Below are 23,986 nucleotides of genomic sequence, written 5' to 3'. Positions count from 1 at the left end.
TATAGCCTTAGTGTGGACACTGATATGGCTGTCGTCATCTTTATGCATGAACTGTTTTTTCCTGCAGTATACACCTCTTACCTGGTATACCTGTGGAGGGAATGTTTGTTAACACTAACTGTTTCTACACATACTCCCACATTCCGGGTTGATGTTGTGCACATAGCTATCCAACTCTTTCTGCACAGACTCTGGCCATGTGTTGACCACATGCTGGTGTGCCAGGACAAATCTAGAATATTGCCCTCTTCCACCTTTAGTGACCTGACACACACATATACATGCTTTCCTACACAGTTATATTATGTAGCACAGTGTGGGTGACAGTGATCAGTGATACTTTATTATTCAGTGAAACAGCAACACTCACAATTCCCTACAATACCAGAGTGAACAGTACCAGTACAGGTTATAATGGTCTTTATTTCTCAGCACAGTGTTCGTATCCGACGTACCTGTGTGAGCAATGTTAGTTAGCACTACCTGACTGTTGCAACACACACTTCCAGATTACACATTAGCATTATGCACATACATCTCACTCTGTTACTGTACACACTCTGGTCACAGCTTGACAACATGGGAGTGTAGATAAGACATACCTGAAATATTACTCTCCTGACAGTTTTGGGGGTTGCTACAGTGACAGGTTTGTTCTCATAGATGTTTGACAATCACTTGTATTCCCTGTTTGCTGGCTAAACATCTGGGATCATCCCACAGACTTACCAGGGGGACAGGCAGCAGATATGGGCCCATATACTGGACATTCTGGCCTCATCTGTACAGATGTCCTTCATGGTTCACTGTTACAGTCATCACTGTAGGGTTCTTCCTGCCAGCAGCAGCCCCCGATCGGCCAGAATCCCAAAGTCTGGATCGGACGCCAGCTGAGGTCGCATTTATCCTGACGTCAATGCGCCGGAAGGTATAAAGACCTCAGCTGATGCCATTTCCCCAGTTTTTCTTGCCGCACGATGCCTTTTGCAGTTCACTGATGCCGGTCGGCCTGTTCCTGTTTGTTTTTGAATCTAATCCCAGGATTTTCGTTTTTTACAGATAAGTACCCCATTGGGGAGGTCTTTTGCTTGCTCCAGTCAGATGTCAGAAAAAGTTAATAATTGTATTTCTTGTGGGAAGCAAATACCTCATAGGGATTTTCACTCTTACTGTATTCCCTGACTGGGTCCTGACCACGACGTTGCTAATTGTGTATTTTGTGCTAGATTTAATCAGCGTACTATTAGGCGTAGATATAACTTTGCCTTTTACTATTTTGGAAAAAGGTTTAATTATAACATGTCTTCAGATTCTTTTCCGGCTTCTGGGGTGTGTAAGAGGTGCAGGGATGCAGACAGGCCTCCGAGGTCTACAGCAAAGGATGTTACTCAGTTATTGCCAGTTGCTGGTTCATCAGTCGTCAGTGAGGCACCTTTGCAGCCCCTGTCGTCCGCCTCTTTTGAACTAATTGCCTGTACCAACTCCGGTGTGGAGCTGATGGGGTCTTCAGAATTGCCAGGGTCTGGACCTTTGGATACTGCTCCCTCAGTTGGGTCCAGAGCCGGTAGGCAGGTACTGGCGTCTGAGGGAGTTCTCAGGCCTTCACAGCTTCCTGTAAATGTGAATTTGGGTTTACATGCTAAGTCTAAGGCTCCAGCTAAAGTGAAGTGGCTAGCACAGGCACCTTTTGATCAGGGTCCTAGGCCTCAGAGGCAGATGCTTAGGATGGCTGAAGATCTCTTAACTATGATCAGGGGTTCTCATCCCCCTCCTGACAAGAAGCCTAGATTACAGTACGATTATGATTCTTCAGACCAAATTTCTGTTTCTTCTGCTTCTTCCCTTGAGCAGAATAATTATTTTCCTCTTTATGAGGATTCTGATGCTGAAGATTCCTTTCCTTCCGCCTCTCCTCCTGAGGATTATTCTTTTGGTGAAACTTTGCATGATATGAGGGTGCATTTTCACTGGGAAGGGCAGGAATTCTCTGAATCCAAGAAAAGGCTTAGGGATTTTTTTCTTCTCCCACAGCATAAGCCTCTGGCTATTCCCCCTGTATTGGACATTGTTGATGATGTTTTTTCAGAAGCTTCTCTCTCTCCTGATTCTTTTCCCCCTACTCCGGCCAAACTGGATAGGTATTATAGGGTTACAGATTCTCATAAATTTCTTTTTAAAAATCTTCCGCCTGATCTGGAAACAATTTCTCAGGGTCCTAAGGGTGTTAAAGCGGCCTCTGCTAAAAATCCTATTCCCTTTGACCGAGAGCCCAGGGCTTTGAAGAGATGGGGTAAAAAGGTTTGTACTTTTGCTACATTGTCTATTAGGGCTTTGAACTGTCAATTTCATATGCTGAAGTATCAACAATACCTTTTGTCTGTATTTCAACAAAAGATGTCAGCTGTGTCTATTGGTGCAGATAATCAGGAGTTACAGGATTTATTGCATGCTATTGAACAAGTGGGGAAACATACCCTGCATTGCGGTTTTGATTCTTTGGAAGCTTCTTGTAGGGCTGCAACAACTGGCGCTGTTATTAGAAGACATGCTTGGTTAAGGGATCAAAGCTTGCCGGATCAGATTAAAGCCAAACTTTTGGATGCCCCTTTGCAGCACGATGTTCTGTTTGGGTCCAAAGCTGAAGAGGTATTGAAGAAAATGGAAAACAAAGCCAAATCTATGCAGACAGTTAAGGATTTTCTACAGGTGCAACCTCCTAGATTTAGCAGACACTGGCCAACTAAACCTTCGTCCTTTCCGGGCTCGGATAGGTCTCAGAGAGGCAGATTCAGGTGTTTGAGAGGTAGGGGACAGTCACAGTCCCATTTTAGGAATAGGCAGTGGAGTGCCCTCTCTCCCAAGGGAGGTGAAGATAAGTCTCAACCCTACTGAAAACAGTCTTTATGACTCTCCCTTTCTGGTTCCAGGGGCTCCTCTCCTGGAAGCTCCTTTGGGAGGAAGGATTTCTCTTTTTTATCAAAATTGGAATCACATAACCCACGACAAATGGGTTCTGGACATAGTCTCAAGAGGTTACAGATTTCATTTCCACACTTTGCCAAAACCGAACAGTTGGCCAGACCTGCCAAATCATCAGTGAGCAGAGGTACAATGTCAGGTTCAGTCCCTCCTGGCTATGAGGGCCATAGAATTGGTGCCAAATTTAGACATAGGGCAAGGTTTTTATTCCAGACTTTTCCTGGTTCCCAGGAAGGAAAATTCGTGGAGACCAATCCTGGACCTCTCTGTCCTAAACACCTTTCTAGATATACCAAAATTCAAGAGCTCACTGTGCAGCAGCTACTGCCTGTGTTGGGCAAGAACGCTTGGATGGTGACTTTGGACTTAAAAGAAGCTTACCTGCATATTCCTATAAGGCAAGAGTGCAGAAAGTATCTGCGTTTCAAAGCGGGCTCGAAACATTACCAGTTCTCTGTGCTGCCCTTTGGCTTATCTACTGTGCCCAGGGTCTTTACGAAGTGCCTGGCACCAGTAATGGCATTTTGCAGACAGAAGGGGATTCAAATTTACCCTTATCTGGATGACTGTCTTCTTCAAGCGGACGACAAAGACACTCTACTTCGGCATCTAGCCTTTGTGCAGCATCTTCTTCAGTGCCTCGGTTTCACAGTGAATGTAACAAAATCAAACCTGGTACCCACACAACAGATTACTTTCCTGGGTGCTCTTCTGAGTACTTCAACCCAGATTGCTTCCTTGACACCAGACAGAAAAGTGCAACTGGCTTCTTTTTTCTGACACCTGGCTTCAATGAAACAGCTGACTGCAAGAAAAATTCTGCAGGCTTTGGGTTACATGGCCTCCTGCATTCTGCTAATACCATATGCAAGGCTGCATATGAGGAAACTGCAGTGGTACCTCAAGAGTGTCTGGTCTCAGCATTACCACAGTTTGGAAACAGTGGTCACGATTTTGCCTTGTTTCCAGCGAGAATTTCTTTGGTGGGCCAAAGCCTGTCTACAGAACAAGGGGAAGCCTTTTTGTCCTCCACCGACCAACCAAGGTCTGACAATGGATGCTTCAGATTATGCATGGGGAGCCCACATGCACGGGAGATGTCTTCAGGGTGTTTGGACGAAGGAGCAAATGCACTTGCACATAAATTTGAAGGAGATGCTAGCTGTACAGAATGCCCTGATAGCCTTCAGAGACCTTCTTCTACCAGGACAATTGTTGATACGGACAAACAACACTACAGTGATGTGGTACATCAACAAGCAGGGGGGCTCTCACTCTTACCCCCTGTGCAGATTAGCCACGAATCTCTGGTACACTGCTCTGACCTGCAGTGTCGACTTACAGGCGCAATTCCTGCCAGGGACAGACAACACTCTGGCAGACGCATTGAGCAGACGCATTTTAGATCCACACAAATGGATGTTGGATGTTCGGATATTCAGGATGATTATAAAGGCTTGGGGATGTCCGGACATAGATCTCTTTGCATCCCCTCAGAATCATCAACTTCCAACATTCTGCACAAGGACCTACCACAAAATACCATGGAAAGTGGATGCCCTCTCATTCAGTTGGAAACACCTCTCAGTATATGTTTTTCCTCCTTTTCGTCTTCTACCTTGGGTACTTCTGAAGATAAAACAGGACAGACCGCACATGATTCTACTGGCTCCCAATTGGCCTCGGCAATTCTGGTATTCCACTCTGATGAACTTGGTTCAGGAGCCTCCCTGGATTCTGCCTCAAATCCCTCATCTACTGTCTCAACGGGACGGCCGGATACTGCACAGTCATGTCAAGACTCTGCATCTCGCTGCCTGGCAGATCCAGGGTCTGTAAACACCTCTGCCCTTTCCAAACAGGTATTGGATGTAATCCTTGAAGCTAGATGGCCCAGCACTAGAAAATCTTATGCGGGAAAATGGAAAAGATTTTGCTCCTGGAGTCAAGTCCAGGGTGGTGATTCTTCTGTTCCGAACATTCCTCTGATTTTACAGTATCTGACAAAGTTATTACATAGAGGCCTATCTTTTTCGTCTGTTAAGCTTCATGCTTCTGCTATTTCTGCACATTACGATACGGATCCTCCGATTTTTTCTCATTCATTACTTAAACAATTTCTTAGAGGGGCTAAGAATATTCGGCCCCCTATAAGGGCTCCTGTTCCCACTTGGGATCTTAACTATGTTTTGGAGAAATTAACTTTGTCTCCTTTTGAAGATACCAGTGTTGGTATCTGACAGACTTGTGGGGAATTGTTTGTTAGCACTACCTGAATGTTCCCACACACAGTACCAGATTCCACATTAGTATTATGCACATACATCTCACTCTGTTACTGTACACACTCTGGCCACAGCTTGACAAGTTGGGGTGTATATGGGACATATGTGGCTTCTTAGTCTCATAAGGTTTTGGGGAGTTGCTAGTGTGCCAGCTTTGTTCTCATAGATGTGTGTCAATCAGTTGTATTTCCTGTTTGCTATCTATACTTCTGGGGTCATCCCACTGATTTCCCAGTTGATAGGCAACAGATATGGGCCACTTTCCTGGACATTCTGGACATATCTGTACAATTGCGGGGTATGATTCGGTATGCAGACTACTACCACTCCCAGGATTAGAACCATGGCTGTGTGTGCTAAACAAAACAACTGTTCACATCTCATTTGCATGTGCTATTTGGGTTTTGGTGTCTGTATTTTCCCTGTTTTCTGTCTATGTGTCTCTCAGTTGTGCTAAATGGCCTCTGGGGATTACACCAGTCATATACAGGCATTCCTACACATTCAATTTATGGTGCACTGTGTGGGTAACAGTGCTTAATACAACAGTACTATTACATGATTGCAAATCTACATTACCATATGATACAAGAGTATACACATGCAGTCCAGCAGTTAGATCTTTATTGTCAGGCGGTTACACTTTTATTTATATACATACTATATGAGACTCTTCCTACCATATTCTCCAGTGTATGCAGTACTTGCCTTGAACAATACAGGTTTTATACAGGCAATTGATTTACTACTACTTTTAGTTTTATTTCCTATGACAGTAAATGCATGAGTAGTACTGACCTGTCTTGTGTCACAACCTCGCCAGGTGACTGATGTGGGCCTCCTGGTTAGTGGCCTGCTCCATTGCAGCTATGGGGGACATAAGAGGAATATTTAGCCATATCTATCCATGATATACCAGAGCTGGCAATTATTGCACACATAGTGGGGTGATACTTGCACACAACTGGAACATCCCCTGCCGCTCTAGCCTCTTGGATCCACTGGTCCAAGAGGTCCCCCTTACGCCGCTTCAGGTCGGCATAGTGATGCCTGACCTGATCACCAGTTTGGGGTATGCCAGTGGCACTGGTGAGGTCATGGGTGAGATGGTCCCAGGCCTCCGCCTTATATTGGGAACCCTGGTACTGGTCCTGCAGCAGTCTCTGATCATGGTCTTTAACAAGGAGTCCTGCCATGACTCTGGACTCCTGGATGCACCAGCGCTGCACCCAAAAGCACACACCTTCTCCCCTTACTGCCATTGTGCCTGCAAGGGGAAGCTACAACCAGTTATGAGATGTATTCCCACCTCTTGAGTTTAAGTAGGGCTGATTTCCTGAATTTTTCTGTGATTGGACGGTTTTGAAAAGGCTAGGCTATGGGCAAACCTGCTTATCTAGGGTTGGCATTGTTTAAAGGGGTATAACACTGGGCACATTGAGTTAGCTGCCCTACACATTGCTTGCACCTCCTAAGCTGGCCTGTGCAATGCTTAGCATTGCTTACATTGCAGTTTGCATTATAATTCCTTTTTGGCATTGAGTTATTATTCATTACACCTTATATGTATGCCTGGTGTCCATGATTCATGTGTACGTTCACTGTATGAGGTCCTTGTGTTTTATTGGGGACTTTGACACTCTATTACAATTACAACTGACTTCTGGGCTTACTGCTTTACTCCAGTTCACATATTTATGTTATGTAGTGGGTTGAGGCACATATGTCTGTATACTGATTCCTTTCACAGGTTCAGTTTGGTTTTACTATGGTGAAGACTTGTTTGCTGATGCCTCATTCTTCTGTACTTCTCTGATGACTTGGTGGTTAACTACTGTGACTGTGGTGTATAGGGTCCTGGGTTCGAGACCTGCGTGGCTGTTTATTTTATTGATGGGCAGAACAAGGGCCATTGGATGCAGAGTGATTAAGGCACTTTTGAGCAGTTGTAAGCGGGTTTGCTCGGGTTGGAGTGAAGGTAAGCAATGCTAACCTCCAGTTACATATGCTTACAGTGACTTAGCTTTAGAATTGCTTAACCTGTGTGCCCATTGCTTACCGCCGTGCAAACAGGCCTAAGCTCGCTTACTAGTGCTTAAATATGCTTACTACTGCTTATTGGTGCTTAAACCTGCTTACTAGTGCTTTGTTAATTATGAAACTGACACCTCACATGTGCATTTACTGCAGTACTCCAGTTCATAAATATATGTTATTTAGTTTGTTATGCAACAAAAATATTAGTCATAACGTGCTTTGCCATCGAAAATGGAATGTGCTGCAGTGGGACTCGAACCGGGAATGGCTGCTTGTAAGAAGAATGCTCTGCCCACTATACTATCGCTATGCTGCTTCATTTGCATATATCTTCCTTGTTATCCTCTTTAGCCATTTAAGCTGCATTAACCTTAGCTAAGTGATGGGCACACCCGCGCACCTATGGTTAGCTTTAATCGGATTTAAAAAAAAAAACGGGTTTGTTCATTTTATTTCTCTATACTTTTGATGTTGTACACAAGGGGGACTGTTGGTGGGGATATGTGGACACCTATAAGCAATCTCACTCATTTATTACCCCTTTCTGCTGTTCTTCATTGCAGGGGCATGTATATTCTGAGTGCTCTGCACTCAGACATGCCCCCTGCACTCTTACATGCTCCGTGTAAGATTAGGAGCTCAGGCAGCTCACCTTATTACTATGTATGGCATGCTGCCATCCTGCTCCTAAATAGCTGCTAGTCCTGCACAGAGGAATAGTAAATCTGGGGGTCAGTGTAATTACTGTGGAGGAAATAACTGCAAGGAGCCAGGGGTTGGGGGTTCTAGATGCTCTGAGGTTTATTTTAGTTTTTTTTTTTTAAACAAGCTCTTCATTCCATGAGTACCTAAACAAAACTCATAATTAAGGAAAGAAATTCAGTATTACTGTTTCAGCTTTTTTTTTTCCTGCATCCTTTCAACAAACAATAACTGACCAAATCTACACTGAAATAACTGTGGAGAAAATAAACTTTAAGCTGGGAGTCTAAGGACTGGCGTCTTTGTCACATAATCAAATGGTTAATTCCCTGAACCTCTATTTGTCTTGATGACTAGAGCGAACATTTCTTTAAGTGAACGTGCACTGTTGTAAAACATGGAATGACATTAGTTGGCCAGCTGCTAGAAGAAAGGTACGATTATTTTCTACAGTTTTTATTTAACTACGTGTTAACATAATGATGCAGTACATACCTTTCATCTAACAGCTGGCCAACTAATAGCATTTGATGTTTTACATTTTGTTAAGGTGCACATTCGCTTGAAGAAATGTTCGCTCTAGTCGTCTCAATGAATACAGGTTCAGGGAATTAATCATTCAATTATGTGACATAGAGGTGAGGACTGTTAGGTCCCAAGAAGCCATGGGGCAATTAGTGCTCTGAGATGCAACCTTTAATGAAATAGTAGCTTGAACAAAAATCATGACTGAGGAAAGGAATTCATTTTTTTTTTTTTTTTTTTTTTATTTCAAGGAAAAAAATAAGTTGTATACAGGGTTTAATGCTCAAAACTGACAAAATAGCAGTTCTCAATAAACTCAGAAGGCAAAGTCTTGCAAGGATACATTAATTGTATCTGGAATATTACCTCCCTCCCTCCCTACCCCTCAATAAATGTCACTTTCTGTGCATCCCCCTCTGGCGTTAGTTTGCATAGGAAGTTAAGGCTTAAAGGGTCAAAGTCATATTTTTCAAATTACTGCTGTCATTTGCAGCATACTTCCTCTGCTCTACTCCCAAAAGATAGCCGCAACCTATATATCCCTCTAGGATGAAAATGAAAAAAATAAATAAAATATACCATATCTCATCATGTTGCTGTCGGACATATATAAACAACTTGCTTCCTAACTCTCCATCAGAAGATAGCCACCGGTATACACATCTGATGTTTGATTATGAGGAAAGTGAAACAATATAATGATCACAGTAGTGTTTCTATCCTGTTATTCCTAGACAGTACATTGGTCCTATACAAGCTATAGTGACCCTCTATGCACACCTCTAACATTTTGAGGAAAGATAAAGAAATAATGACCATGTTGTCTACAGCCCAACGCAAGCTGTAGTGACTATTGCATACCTCTGAGATGTAGGAAGAAAATTAAAAAAAAAATTACATTATCGCCAGGCTCTCACACAATCTACAGTCATCTTTTGTGCACTCCTCTGAGCAGGGCTGGTTTTACACTATGTGTGGTTCAGGGTATAAGCCACTACTAAGTCTGTGTCAAAATCCATTTCTATAGCCTTGGGGTATGGGGCCACCAGGCCCCAGAAGCTCAGAAGGTCTAGATGTTCTGTGATGCACTGAATGCCTTAATTTTGAGAAATGATTGTGCGGTGGTGCAGTGGTTAACGTTGCTGCCTCGCAGCAAGAGGTTCTCCGGTTCAATTCTCATCTCAAGATACCTGTTGTGTGGGTTTCCTACGGGTGCTCTGGTTTCCTCCCGCATTCCAAAGACATGCAGTAGGTGGACTGGACACTCTAAATTGGCCATAGGCGTGTGTGTGAATAAGTGTTACAGATGAACTACTGTGACCGGGCTAGTCATCTGACAGTGTAAACCTTGGCTCGAGATGACTGTCACTGTTGAAGTGACACCCCAATCCCATGTGCAAATGGGAAAAGGTGTTGAGGGTGGATGGATTGTTTAAAATGAGAAAATGACAAGAGGATCAGTTACTTTGATCAGGGCAGCACCCAACAAGTGGCTATAGTCACTTCTGTGTATAATTCAGATGCTGATTGTGATAAAAGAAGATGGTCATGTAGTGTATTTCACCTCTACACACAAACAGTTGCCACTCATTAAAGCATTCCAAGTAGCTTCACACACATCACAAAAACTGTAACATTGAGCAAACAACAGCAACTTGTCATCTTCCTGCACAGGCAGCCCCTGCAATTATAGCTACTTTGTCTGTGCATATCTCAAATGACCAGTTATTATATATAAAAAAATATTTTTTTCAATATTCTGTCCTGCAAAAGCCAACCATCATGCAATTCAACTCTTCCTGATTTTTCTTCATATTTTTGTGGGATCCCTCATATTTTTTTTATTTTTTTCTGATAAATGACTAAGGATTACAGACAGTCAATAATGGCAGACATTTCAGTTTCATATTTCTCATTGTTCAGAAAATGCATTATGATGCAAAACCTGTTGTTTTCTTAGCTATTTAAGTATATTGGGGTAATATGTAAAATGTATCCCTGATTTTGCCCCCCCCCCCCCGTGTTTCATTATTTTTGGCTTTATTCAGCAAAGAAGTTGAGCAATATGCTGCTCAAAATATCTGGGTGATCACTAACAGCACCTACACAAATACTTATCTCGAGCTCCAACTGAAGATTCAGCTTTGTCTTCACACTGTGCCCAAACCAAGCACCATTCATGTTACACTGAATGTTATGGGCTTTATTTTCTCTCCCACCCTTGAGCAGAAGCCTTGCAATGTTCAAGTGCAATGTGACACGAACTGTCTAGTCAACTGTAGCTCCTCCCCCAAAGCACCTGCCAAAGGCACATTTTCTTTTAACAGGAGCACCTTGGGATGATTACACATGTACTTTGTTTTTAGCTCAAAGAAATGCAATGTTTCATTGCTTTAAAAAGTGCCAGAAGAACAGCACCCCAGGTGGCTACCTAGGTGGCCTATGGCTGGCTGTGACATACACACACACACACATACACACACACACACACACACACACACACACACACACACACACACACACACACACACACACACACACACACACACACACACACCTACCCTACAGTCATTAACAATGCACTGATCTGCAAATTCATTTTTTTTCCTGTTCACTTGTTCAAAGCGAGTTAAAATGTATAACAAAAGTTAACATCTGAGTCAGTATAAAAAGCCTGATGTTCCATTATGGAACTGTCAAATGATCCAGACTGGTTATTTTTATCTGTTGCTAGGTTAATGTTTTATTTTATATGGCAACTGTAGACTTTAAAATATTCACTTTGATTGTTGAGCCATGTAAGCTCTTCTATTTTTTACATAAACTTTTGTAATGTGCATTTAGACTCAAGGGGTAAGGGAGTAGAAAGCAGCAGAAACTCTTCTGGAAATTAGCCCATGTAAGAAAGACTGCATCCTAACTGCTTACTAAAGCAGAAATTACATAATTTAAAACTTTAAATGGGTAAGCAGAAGCCAGTGTCTAAGCTTTGCATCTGCTTGGGATTCTGATGGATTGCTCCTCATATCTGCAAACATATTGGTCCCTCCGCTTCTAAAGTAATACCTTAAAACTAGTAAAACAGCATTTAATGTAGATTTACCTCCTATGCTGACTTTCCCAGCGTAATCATGATTTGGCTGGCTGCGTCTTATTTTTGAAAATGCATAATGGAACTCCTTTGTGCAACTCTGGCTACATTTTTAACAGTTGTAATAGCTTCTAACTTTATATTTTGCAAAATTCTCTGATTTATGATTTTGTAACTGAAACATATGGATTATGCATACCCCTCAGCTTTTTAGCTCAGGAAATCTGGACAAAGCCAAAAATAATGGGAGAGACAAAGACACAAAATAGGGACAGATTTTTAATATTGCTCTTATAAACTTAAAATGTTGTTAAAACAATAGTCCTTGTGATGTCAAGCATTTTCTGAAGGATAGGAACTCAGAAAGTTAAATGTCTGTCATTATTTCATGACTTCATTCCTCATTGATTTGCCTGAAAACCATGAATTTTATAGGGGACAGAGCAAAACTCTAAGGCGAAAATCTGGACAGTTGAGAAGTATGTCGATATGTTAGAAAATAATAGAAATAACTAAGATTCAGGAACACTGAATCTTAATGGAAAAAAATGATGGAAAACGTTTAAAGAATCTCATTAGTTGAAAGTGTGATACCTTGCAAACTGTCATAGTGTGGTAAACACCCTTTTTTTAGTGCTACTGATTTTTTTCTGTGGTGACTACGATTTCTTGATTGGTACAAAAATGAATTGACATTTGTCTCTTCCTTTCCGTATTGCATTCTAAATTCCAAGATAGCTTCAGGTAACTCCAGATAAATTGCATTTTATGGTGTGAACATTTTTCCCTTTGTTCTCATGCTGGACCTTGACATTTAACTCCATCATTAGGTATTAATTCTAATTGATAGCATCAAGAAACTTCAGTTAAACTGATCTCTGTAGTGAAAACAGTCACTTTTTTCTTTTGATGTAGTTCCAGGCATGTCAATTGTTAAGATAAATAACTTTAGTGATAAGAAAGCTGTCTAGTATAAATTTATATCTTTCACCCTTTCTATTTTTACTAAACATCAGAAAGAGCGAGCCTAATACTAAGTAGAAAGATCAGTTGTAATTTAAATGTTCCTTCTCACTGCAGTTTTCCACGTCATTTAAATGAATACCTGTCCTCTAAACAACATACATTTCAATATGAAACAGTTAATTAGCTCTTCTTCACTTTACCTGTTTGTTGACCAGGTAAGCCCACTGGACAAATTGTCTATTTTTAGGAGTGACCCAAAAAAACTGTCTGATTAAATGACTTCCTCAGAACTGCAGTGCAGGTAAATGAAGGTGGAAGGAGAGTAGCGTAAAAAGGGTAGGTCAAAGGGGGTAATTATCCAAAGCATAAAGTGGTAGACTTGAGTGCAGTTTTTTTTCCCCTTTTCACTTAAACAGCTGGAGGCTTTGGATTGGGTGCCTTAATGTAGGTAGCTAGTTATGCTGTAAGCAAAGAGAGTTTTTTTGTGCTGTTTAGTTGAGAGTTGGGGGGGGGGCATGGCGTTAGTAGGGTGTGATTGGCAGATTAACTTTAGGAAGCCAATCAACCTTATGCAGTTAGCAGGAGTTCTTTTTTTCTTCTTTTTTTTTTTTTTTTTTTTGAGGTGGGGAGCAAGTTCATAGTGTGCTGGATTAAGCCAGCTATGGCTCTGTGGAAGCAATCAAAGTTGTGCCATAAACACAACAATCAACTCATTAACAGCAGAAATTTTTGTCCACTGTACTAACTGGCTTTAGATCATGCTAACGCCTCTGTGTAAGATTCTTTTTCATTTGCTCTGGAAGTAGCCAGTCCTTTTACTTCTGGTCTGAAAGGTTTTTAATCTGCTTATTATTATTATTAGTGGACTGTCCACAGCTTAATGATTAAACATTTTGCTTAGTGTTGTACTGCAGTCTCATGTTACATTCAGTATCTCCCCAAATGTTAACCTTTCACATTTGAATGTCTGCTTTGACACATACCAACATAAATGTTGATGCCGACTGCTCTGTCTGCAGTTTGTGTATATCAGCGCATATGGTTCATTGTTATTTTTATTGTTATTATTATCTGTATGTGCTCTTTGTATTCTTGAAATGTACTGGCTTCCCCATAAAGGGTTCCAGTGCAATTAACTGACGTTTAAGTTGATGAATAATGGTCACTAGGCTGGCATGCAATTCATATACTAAAACATCTTAAACATTGGAAGATCATGGCCTCAAAACAGCAACAATCCCCTGCTATTGCTAATATTTTTTATGTCTTTCTTTTGAGCTGTAGGTTTACTTCAGTGCACGCTCCATATCCTACAAACAGTCCATATTCCTTTTAAATCTCAGTCAAATTTGCCCATGTAGCAGTACTGTACTTGCGCTTCACAATCTGCTTTATTGACTGAAAGGGTCTTCAAACCAGTTTATTTATTTATTTTTGATTTCATTTTTCAAATATGATAACTGGGCAAGTGAGCTGGTCTGTTGACTGTTTCCAGTCACAGCCTGGGTATAATTGTACAAGCTGGAAAATAAGTCAACATGTGCACAGATGCAGGTATTACACTTACAGCAATACATAGCAGTAACAATATGTACAGAAACACAGAAATGGAGAAAGGAGATTCAACATCGCCACAGTAGTCAGGATGTCCTTCTGCGTGGCACACCTCATCATAAAAGGCTTCTCATCCAGGAAAAAAGAGGTCATTGTTCCCCTCTATTCGACACTCATTAGACCCATTATAGAGTACAATGCCCCTTTTGGAATGTACCTCACAACTGCAGCAGCTGGAAAGGCCACAGAAGTACCTCACAAAGAGGATTACTGGCCTCAAACAAATGCCCTACACTGACCGCCTCAAAAAACTCCAGCTTTACTCCGTAGCATATCGCCTACTCCGAGGTGATCTCTGCCTAACATATAAAGCTATGTCAAACCCAGAGCTGTTGGACATGCTACACCTAAAGAAATCCCAATCCCTCTGAGCTACACGCTCTAGGGACCGAAACCTTGTCACCACAATAAACAGGACATGCTGGAGGGATAGATTCCTGTCCCAGAGACTTCCTATACTCTGGAACAAGCTACCCATCTATGTCAAGCAAAGTTCATCATTAGCACTTTTCAGGAAAAATCTTGATGAATGGATGGGAAATAGGAAATATACCCCGGGGATCATTTCTGTGTCTCTGCTGGACAGTGGCATAGGAAAATAACTTTCTTGGATGGTGTAAGCTATGAAACCTTGCTGGCTAGGCTTATGCAGGCCCTTGGGCCGATAGCCTAGTACCTACCTATGAACCTATAAGAGGGGGCTGGAATTTATTGGAGAAAACCGGCAAAGGAACCAATACAATGGGAGCAAATAACTAGAGAGGGAAGATGATAGAATAGGAAGGCATCAAGAATTTATTTAGACTGCAGGTTAGAGATTGCCTTCCCTATCAGGGATTGATATCTGGGTATAGGCAAAGAGAAAGAAATATGGGGGTGTCCTAAACAAAAGACCAGCACTGGTAGAGTTTTTAGTAGAACCTAGAACAGAGGCTGCGATTAAAAAAGGAATAATTAGTAGACCATATAACATATTGCATAAGTATAAGGATCAATCAGAGGAGGTTAGAAATGATTGGGAAGAGAGTCTGGATAAGCAATTCACAAAGTAACAAATGGAGAATATACATATGTCTCTTAAATATGCAACAAAATCTAAAGGATTTAGGATTTTTGCCTGGAAATGTTTACACAGATATTTTTGTACCCCATTTATTTATCTGTTTTTATGCTAGCTATGAAAACAGATTTGCAGCAGATAGTAAAGACAACCGCAAGGCCTTCTACAGTTATGTAAAGAATCTCCACAGCAATACCCAGATTTGTTCTGAGCTACTGCACAATGGTACCTCCTATACTGAGCCAACAGATATTGCCAATATACTGGCCGACAGATTCAGTGCCAATTTTACCCCTCTCTCCCCCCCTTCAAAGGACCAATCACAATACCAGTAGGTTGCCAGGCATCCAGTATTACTGCTGCTTAAAACAGCACTGTTCAAGGCCAAGAATACAGCTACTATAGGACCTGACAATATCTCTGGCTGTGTTCTACATGAACTGTAGCGTGAACTGGCACCACACCTGTATGCCCTGTTCAGTCACAACCTCACTTCAGGCTTTGTCCCTACTGAATGGCACACTGCTACAGTCATCCCTCTCCACAAAGGAGGAGTGACTACAGACCCTGGGAAGTATCGCTCCATTAGCCTGAAGAGTCTGATATGCAAAGCTATGGAACGCATCACAAGGATATAGGGAATTTCCAAACTCTGGATCCCACACAGTTTGATTATGTGAAGGGTAGATCATGCCTGCTCAAATCTGGCCGACTTCTTTGAGTCAGTCACCAGAGCTGTGGATGAGGGCAAGGTGGTTCATACAGCCTACCTTGATCTAAACAAGGTCTCTGATACCATTCCCCACTCAGGAATCATAGAAAAACTCACTAATCTAGACATCAACCCCTATATCACTAGGTGGGTTGCAAACTGGCTCACAGATAGAATCCACAGTGTGAAAGTAGCTGACTCCAAGTCAGACTACTGACCAGTCATGAGTGTAGTCCCACAGGGTTTGGTCCTGGGTCCTCTCCTGTTTGGTATCTACTTCTCTGAAGTCCAGGCCAATATGAAGGGACTCTCGCTGACAAAGTTCACAGATGATTGCATGTTGGTAGCTGATGTTGACATCCTGCAGAAAGGCCTCACTGAGACCAACAAATGGTGTCAGAACCATGGCCTTAACTCAATGCCAAAAAATTGTCGTCATCCCCTTTGAAAAAAACTCGGCTCCCATGAATTACCACATCAATGGTAGTCCACTGAACACAGAAGGCGTTATAAGAGCTCTGGGAACACAGGTTGACAGTAACCTCCCTTTTGACCATCACATTGCCACTGTGGTTAGAAAGTCCTTCTATGTGGCACATCTCATTACTAAGGGTTTTGCATCAAGGAAGAAAGAGGTCATTGTCTCCCTCTAGTCTTCCCTCATTTGGCCAGTCATCGAGTACAATGTCCCATTTGGCATGTACCTCACTAGACACCTACAACAACTGGACAGGCTGCAAAAGTACCTCACAAAGATGTTCCTAGGCCTTAAACAGTTGTCCTATGTGGACAGACTCAAAAAACTCCAACTATTCTCTGTCTCATATCACCTACTTAGAGGTGCTCTCTGCTTGACTTACAAAGCTATGTCTGACCCAGCTCTGTTAGAAATGCTACATCTAAAGAAATCCCAATCCCTCCCCACCACACACTCCAGAGACCTAAACCTCATTACCACAATCAACAAAACATACTGGAGGGGCAGGTTCGTAACCCAGAGACTGCCCATGCTATGGAACAGACTTCCCATACATGTCAAACAGAGCACCTCAATGGCCCTCTTCAAGAGAAATATTGATGAGTGGATGGGAAATAGAAAATTCACCCTGGGGATCACTTCAGTGGCTCTACTCGACAGAGGCACTGGAAACTAATGTCGGGTGGCACAATGCCAGGGTAATCTTATGGGCTAGGGTTGTAAAGGCTCCAGGGCCATTAGTCTTATACACACCTATACCTATGAAGACTTCAGAGAATTTTTCCTAAGGTAGACTGCAAATGTTGGAGGTGTGATAGAGAAGAAAGAGGTAATTGGGAACATATTTTTTGGGAGTGAGGTGTGTTGGCGGACTTTAAGGATTCCCTGCAGGATGCATTGTTGGAGATGTTGGGTTGGCAGAATGGTGTGATGAGGGAGATGATTTTTCTGAGCTATGATATAGAATCAGAGTTGCCTAGACATGGTAAGGTCTTGTTAAGTCTAATTATGGTAACTGCCAAAAAAGCAATTACTAGAAAATGGAAATCAAAATCTAAACCAACTGTACTGGAAGCAGTGAATATAGTAACACAGATAAAACAACTGGAATTGAGATCTTTAGAAAAGATTAGGAGCAAATTACATAGGAAAAATAGGAATTGTGGGAACAATACATACAGAGGAGGAATGAGGTTTAAAAGAAGGCAGGACTTAAATGAGCTATATAATGATTGACAGAAAATGGTTCGACAGATTACAAGTGATGTATAATTTTTGCAACTGGGTGTGTGTCAGTATAGTTTGTGATGTAAAATGCTTGCAACTAGGATTGTGTCAGTGTGGATTGTTTTCATGACATCTAGATACGATGATATGATGGATGAAATTGGATACATTTCTAAATTATTTGAAGAAAGGGGATATGATAGGAATATGATGTACGATGTTAATACATATGTCATCAGTGAATGGGGGAAGAAATATGTTCCACTTTTGGGAATAAATCGGAACGCAGATTCTTTCATTAATGATACACGCAGGGGAACCAATGATGACAAATCATATGGCAGAGCATGTATATTAGAATATGGTCCCCATATTAATCAAATCAAAGAAATTTTAACTAGGAATTGGTACATTCTTTTGACCGATTAAGAAAAAATAGACATCCTAGGATCAAAACCAAAATTTGTTTACAAAATGGGAAGTAATTTGAAAAAATTACTGGAGTATAGCTATGGAGTAAGTGGAATTGGGGGGCGTATGCATACTTCAAAATGTGGTGCTTGCCATCAATGTTTTGCTATAAATGAAGAGGCTGAGACTATATTGCAGAATATTAACAAAACTAAAATTAAATTCAAACAAGGTAACTGTAACACCAAAATGCTAGTTTACATGGCGAAATGTATGGTTTGTCCTTCATTTTATATAGGGAAGACCGAGAGGAACTTTAAGAAAAGGATATACTCACATCTATACAGCATCAAAACAAAAGACCCAAAAAATGCTTTATACAAACACATTAGCAGTCAAGGAGATGGCCATTATTTCAGATTTGCTATTTTAGAAAATGTACTAAACAATCCAAGAGGTGGGAATATCAAAAACACACCCGGATATAAGGAGATGTGGTGGCAATTATTAACAGAAGCTATGGTGCCACCAGGGTTAAACGAGCACATTTCTATTAAACCAATGTTGGAAATGATAAGGTGATGTATTATTTGTAAATACAGACCTTATTATTTATTAATATCTTTATCCACTATGTGGATGTATTTTGTATATGGAAGAGTATTGCTTATATTTTGACCAATATTTTGTATGATCAACTTTATTCATATGTATTTTACTTGTTATAGCTTTAAGAATGAGCAATTAATTATTTTAGTCGCCAAAGTTGGATATTTAAATGGTAGTGATCAGCTGTTTGTTCTGATGAAGCCCACTGTTAGTGGGTGAAAGCGCTCAACATATGGTTCTTATTATATTAAATCTATTTTTTATACTACTTGTGGAGTTTGGATAATATTTATCCCCAGTTTTTGGATTCTTGTGGTTGTGAATAGATTAGCGATTATTAGCGTTCTGTGATCGCTGCTTGCATTTTCGCATTTATATAAATGCATGATTGCCTATGTCATAAGTGATGGTTTAATAAAAAGGTTTCTTGTTAAGAAAAAGGGCAGAAATTGAATAATCTATGTAATGTTGCTTAAGTTGTATGATATATAAGAATATATGTGAAGTACAATGTTTATAAATGTGAACTTGTTAATACAGTTTGGTTGCTTTTATATAAATGTAAATTTGGCCTATGTCAGAAGTGATAATTCAATAAAGGTTTTAAATATATATATATATATATATATATATATATATATATATATATATATATACACACACACATACAGAATGTCTAGTAGAGGCTTTACAGTGGTAGAGCTTCCTTATTAACAACACATACAAGATTAATGGCACAGGTTTACAAATATTGAATTAATTGCAAGCATCTACTCAGTGTCTCAAGTGCAGATGCACTTACATTTATTTTACAAATGAAGTTTAAGATCCTTATTGAAGGATGCTAGGAATCTGGTGATTTTTTTTTTTATCTTGGCGGTAGTTGATTCTTACCCCAGAGATAGATGTCTTTACCATGGAGAAAGCTTTTTCATAGACTGCTAGGTTGAATCTGGGTCTGACTGTGTTTTTTTGCCTGTTTCTAAGGGATAGCTTTATTCCCTTATTTGAAGTTTTCATTTAAGGGGTGGACAATAGCCAAGTGTTAGAACTTTAAATATTGGGGTGCTTAATAGATAAGTAGATCTGTTTGTAATGGATAGCTAGTGTACCTTATAAAGGATTCAGTAGTGGCAGTTCATATATGATAGGAGGGCAAGTCTTAATATTAAATTCTCCACTCTTTGAATTTTTTGTGTGCAATGTGTGTAAAGTGGAGGGTTATAAATGGCAGAGCATATTCAAAATTGGGAAGTAGGACACTTTTAGCTAAACCCATTCTTCCTGCTAAGGAAAGAAGATATGAGAGTCATTAACAGTATTTTAATTGTTACAGGATTTTGGAGGTAGAATTCTATGTGTGAATATTGAAGCTTAGAGAGGGATTCATTGTTACATCAAGATATTTCTGATGTGTAACATTTGGAATCATTTTATCCTTTAAGTCTTTTATTTGTACATCAGTTAGGGGTAGTAGTCTGTTTCTGGAAGAGAACAGTATGATATTGTTTTGTACTGCAGATTTGGAGTTTGTTTGGAGCCAGTTGCATAGGTCTGTGAATTGGGTCTGTGCTTTTTGTGTCAGGGCAGTTTGTTTTTTGCCAGTTATAAGTAGTAGCATGTTGTCTGCATACAAAATGAGCTTATAATTAGCTGAGTCTTGAGTAATATCTTTTGAGAAATTGAAAAAATTGGAGGGGGTCTAGGAATGAGTCTTGAGGTACACCAGTATTACATACACCCATTTCAGATAGCTGATGATTTTAAATAACTTATCCTGAAAGTAGTTTTTGATCCAGAGTATATTTTCCCCCAAAACTGAGTCTCTGTCCTAGAATTAAGCTATGGATCACTGTCCTTAATGCCTGAGCCATATCAACAAACACAAAAGCAGTAATTAGACCTTTAATGAGGTTGCTGTATATGTTGTCAGTAACTGGCACCAGTGCTGTTAAGAGTGCTAAAGGAATTTATAAAACCATTTATTGAGCATAACAAAAGCTGTAGCTGTTTAATAGTCACTACAATGGAGCTCAGGAAGGTTGCACTGTAACTTCCAATGGGCAGAGCCAAAGCCTTTTCACAGAATCAAATTATGTCCTCCCATTTCTAACAAATGTTCATATCTCTGGAACCATAGGGTATGAAAGAAATACAAATGGCAAACTCTTCAGCACAAACTATTTTTACAGTAGTAGTATTCTTTAGGTTCTAGGTCTTAAACAGAATTTTATAAGTCACAGTAAACACAGTAACTATCACATTTGTAATATTTTGTGAACAACTTACAATATCTCAACAGCCACTCAAGTTGCACACATACTATCAGCAGCATTTTATTCATCTAGCCAAGAGCTTTCATAAGAAGCTAAGGAGTTCTGTCTGTGTTACTTAGTTGTTGAGATATTTAGAAAAATGTGAAAATTATATCTATATAAATTAATGTCATAAAAACAACAGTTACTATCTTATTACCTGCATTAGACAGTGATTAAATATTAATGCAGTTAAGTTTGCCATTGTGTAAGCTTTAAGATGAAATATTTTAAAACGTTGCATATAGCATGTTTTTTGGAATTATTGATGCAAATACGAACAAGCAATATTTCATGCCTAGAGGCATCAGTAGGGGTTAACTGCAGATGCACCTGGTGCCGTCACTCAGCTGTAATAAGTTAAATAATTGTTGGTATTTTACTTTTTCAAAGATTTTTGTGATGGGAAAAGGATTTGTTATAGGCCTATAATTCTTGAGATTAGATGGTGAGTTTACTTCAGAGAGGGGAATACTTATCGTCTGCATGCAACTAGGTGATACTCTGGCAGTAGCGACTGACAAGAGTAAAGATGTGTGTAAGAAGGTTAGTGGTTTTTAAAGCTGCAAGTTCTAGGAATCATGGATGTAATGTGCTGAAGTTTGCACCTGTGGAATCTAGTTTGTACAGTAATGATTTGGCTTGTTTAACTGATATGGTTTTAAGATACCAGCATAGTTGGTTAAAGGATAGAGCTGTGGGGGTATAATACTCTTTGGAGCAGGTCATGTTGGAAATGTACTGATAATATCTTTAATGGCATTGATTGATCATTTTCTATAGTTATTGTTGATGGTGGATGAGTTTTGATGTTACTTATTTGTATGAGCAAAAGCATTGGTAATGTTACCTGATAGCTGTTTGATTTCTTCCCAGAAGAGCCTAGGTCTTGAAAATAGGGTGCTCTGTTTAAGTTTAAAGCATGATGCTTTTATACTATTGGTGTTTATTATGGCTGATTTTCTTAATATTAAGCATTATTATCCAAATAACAAATAATTACATTCTGTGAGTGGCCCTTCATCATAATCATCATCATCATCTTCTTCCGGCTGATCCCATTAGGGGTCACCACAGCAGATCATCTGTTTCCATTTCTTCCTGTCCTCTGCATCTTGCTCTGCCACACCAACCACCTGCATGTCCTCTCTCACCACATCCATAAACCTTATCTTAGGCCTTCCTCTTTTCCTGTCACCTGGTAGCTTCATCCTTAGCATCTTTTTCCCAATATACTCAGCATCCCTCCTCAGCACATGTCCAAACCAACATAATCTTGCCTCTCTGGCTTTGTCTCCAAACCTTCCCACCTGGGCTGACCCTCTAATATACTTATTCCTAATCCTGCCCACCCTTGTCACACCCAGTGCAAATCTTAACATCTTTAACTCTGCCACGTCAAGCTCTGACTCCTGCCTTTTTGTCATTGCCACTGTCTCCAACCCATATAACATAGCTGGTCTCACTACCCTCTTGTAGAACTTCCCTTTCACTCTTACTGGTACTCGTCTGTCATAAATCATTCCTGACACTCTTCTCCACCCAATCCATCCTGTCTGTACTCTCTTCTTCACCTCTCTTCCACACTCACCATTACTCTTAACTATTGATCCCAAGTATTTAAACTCATCCACCTTCGCCACCTCTAATCCTTGAATCCTCACCATTCCTCTATCCTCCGTCTCATTCACACACATATATTCTATCTTAGTCCTGCTGACCTTCATTCCTCTTCTCTCTAGAGCATATCTCCATTTCTCCAGGGTCTCCTCCACCTGTTCCCTACTCTCACTACAGATCACAATGTCATCTGCAAACATCATAGTCAACGGGGACTCCTGTCTGATCTTGTCTGTCAACCTGTCCATCACCATTGCAAATAAGAAAGGGCTCAGAGCTGATCCTTGATGTATTCCCACCTCCACCTTAAACGCATCCGTCACTCCCACCGCAGACCTCACCGCTGTCACACCACCCTCGTACATATCCTGTACCACTCTTACATACTTCTCTGACACTCCCAACTTCCTCATACAATACCACAACTCCTCTCTAGGCACCCTGTCATATGCTTTCTCTAAGTCTACAAAAACACAGTGCAACTCCTTCTGACCTTCTCTGTACTTCTCCATCAACACTCTCAGAGCAAATATCACATCTGTAGTGCTCTTTCCAAGCATGAAGCCATACTGCTGATCACTAATCATCACATCCCTTCTTAACCTAGCTTCCACTACTCTTTCCCATAACTTCATGCTGTGACTGATCAGTTTAATCCCTCTGTAGTTACTACAGCTCTGCACATCACCCTTATTCTTAAAAATCGGTACCAAAACCCTTTTTCTCCATTCCTCAGGCATCTTCTCACTTTCCAAGATTTCATTAAACAATCTGGTTAGAAACTTCACTGCCATTTCACCTAAATACCTCCATGCTTCCACAGGTATGTCATCTGGACCAACAGCCTTTCCATTCTTCATCCTCTTCATAGCTATCCTTACTTCCTCCTTGCTAATCCACTGTACTTCATGATTCACTATCCCCACATCATCCAACCTTCTCTCCCTCTCATTCTCTTCATCCATCAACCCCTCAAAGTACTCTTTCCATCTGCTCAACACACTCTCCTCATTTGTTAGTATGTTTCCTTCATTATCCTTAATCACCTTTACCTGCTGCACATCTTTCCTAGCTCGGTCCCTCTGTCTAGCCAATCGATATAGGTCCTTTTCTCCCTCATTAGTGTCCAACCTTTCATACAACTCTTCATATGCCTTATCCTTAGCCTTCACCACCTCTCTCTTTGCCATGCACCTCATCTTCTTATACGCCTGTCTACTTTCTTCATCTCTGTGACAATCCCACTTTTTGTTTGCCAACCTCTTTCTCTGTATACTCTCCTGTACTTCCTCATTCCACCACCATGTCTCCTTGTCGTCCTTCCCCTGTCCAGAAGTCCTAGCACCTTTTTAGCA

This window comes from Protopterus annectens, chromosome 2.part1, assembly GCF_019279795.1.
Source record: "Protopterus annectens isolate FY-2018-M chromosome 2.part1, PAN1.0, whole genome shotgun sequence".
Classification (NCBI taxonomy): Eukaryota; Metazoa; Chordata; order Ceratodontiformes; family Protopteridae; genus Protopterus; species Protopterus annectens.
This window is presented reverse-complemented; position numbering follows the sequence as displayed.